A 2,229-nucleotide genomic window follows, 5' to 3' on the forward strand; every position below is an offset into this window, starting at 1 on the left:
TACCCAAAACCAACACGCACCACCCCCCAACTCACCCTCCTCATTATACCACATCCTTTCTTACTGCCAAGTTTTGCTAATGCACAAAGAAGAATACTCATTTAATCATACCATTTGACACTTTAAACCACCATCCGCCAACTGCCTTAGTTGTACAGTCCTTATTTAACTACTAATGTAAATTTGGCGTACAACACCACCAGTGGATTAACCGTCAGAGGAAGGCTACACTGCACATATGGCATGTGGCACCCACCCACTACCCACTTGGCAACTAAGCAGTGATAGTTCGCCTTTTTCCCACACATGACTCTGCAAGCTAGCGGTCATTCCAAATAGCAGAGTCCGCTTCAACTGTTCGCTGTTTTTCCGAAAACAGCGGTAAACTGAAAGAAAATAAAATCCAGGACTTTTTTTCTTCTTTGTCTGCAAGAAAACTCTCAATTAGGCAAAATGCTCCCATTTTTATATTGAGAAGAATTTCGAAGCTTATGTCATCTAATTCTTTATTGCATTAGCCGCTGTTAAGACACGCAGATTATCATATCAAGTAATACAAGCTTCAAGATAATGAAACACAAGAAAGAGACACGAGGAGGCAAGTGCGTCCGTTGATTGAGGGCTAGAGAGAGGCATCGCCAATGGACTGTTTGCCTATCTGTCCCTGCAGTTTTATGCCAAAAAAAAATTCTGAAATTATGTAAATTGAGCCCAAAAATGTGAAATTATGCGATTCTGTTAATTTTAACAAAGAATGATAAAGGAAAATAATCAGAAATTAATCAAAATATGATCAAGTTTTGTAAAATTATGCGGAGTGCATATAACCCCTGGGACAGGCCTATGTTTTTCTCACACTTCAGTAGGTCCGCACCCTGTGTATAAGCCTACTGATGCAAGGATAAAGAATGTTATGTCTGGAGCCTGACCATCTGTTGGTCATGACCTATTGTCTCTACTGAAGCTGGTTCACATAGGTTCTACACATGAGCATGCTACATCTCATGATGGGCTTCATGACGTCAGTGGCATTGGGCTTTCTTTCTCATTTCATTATCTTCTACTCTTTGGTCTGTTCTGTGTAACTGGTTGACAGGTTAAGCAAGCTAACAATGTTGAAATGAAAGTGCATAACATACAGCCTGAAGCTCAAATTGCAGTCAGTAAAAGAGATACATGAAAAAAAGGAATCTTTCAAAATGTGAGACTTACGGTAAGCATGACATACACAAGTGTACACTTTTGACAATCATTGCTTTTTTAGCAACCCTCTCTGAACCAAAAGCCCTGCTAAATGGAAGAAAATCAGGCAGTTGTGCACATTTCGGTTTAAGCGGACTCACTATAATAATATGTGAGGCAGCGCTGTGGAATCAGGCTCTCGTCAAAATAAAGTGAAGAAACCTGCATTTTTCCGCAGGTTTGTGAATTTTTATAAAAATTTTTGTTTTTTGGTTCAACACCTTTCATGCCCATTAAAGAACTAATTTCTGTGTTGATTTTTTTGAAAAACGTTGATTAAAGGCACAAAAAATGTAAATTTTTAGTTACCACAGGCTCTTAAGCTAAGAAAATAACTAATCTTTGGCGACTATTTTCTCACTAATTTTACCTCTGAAAACAGGTGACCCCCACCTCCTTCAATTGCAAGTATATCAACTTGTATTCTAGGTAAATGGATACTTTTTAAAATCCGAATAAAGACAGGTGAACAAGCTTTAAGATGATACCAATAACTCTACATGTCCAAAAATTAACGACAGCCTGATTCCTCCACGCTGCCTCACATGGTTTGGAATAAGGGAAATAACTCATCGTATTGTAATTCTTCATACAGTCATGACAGAATCATCTCCCTTGACTGTGGGCTGTTGATACCACTTTACGAAGGACTAAACTCCCTAATATTATACTATTTTTACCAACCCTCTATGCTGCCAACTTCAAGTTCGTCTCAGGGTTTGCGGTAGTATAATGGGCAGACACAGAAAAGTTGGTAAAAGTAAATAAGCCCCTTCCCATTCTGTTCATGATTGTTTTGTTCGGCTAGGGTTTTGTGATTAGAGAGATAATGCTGCGTCAGTTTCTCTTCTCTAAATATGAACAAATGGATTAAAATGTTTTCTAAGAGTATCACGCAGTTGGTTGGAGGGTGCCATTTATAGGTCCTGTATCTTTTCTTTCCTTTGGTTTGTTTTTTCTCTTCTCTCTCTGTGTGGTGAACACGTG

This window comes from Aplysia californica, unplaced genomic scaffold (genome assembly GCF_000002075.1).
Source record: "Aplysia californica isolate F4 #8 unplaced genomic scaffold, AplCal3.0 scaffold00091, whole genome shotgun sequence".
In the NCBI taxonomy this organism is placed as follows: Eukaryota; Metazoa; Mollusca; class Gastropoda; order Aplysiida; family Aplysiidae; genus Aplysia; species Aplysia californica.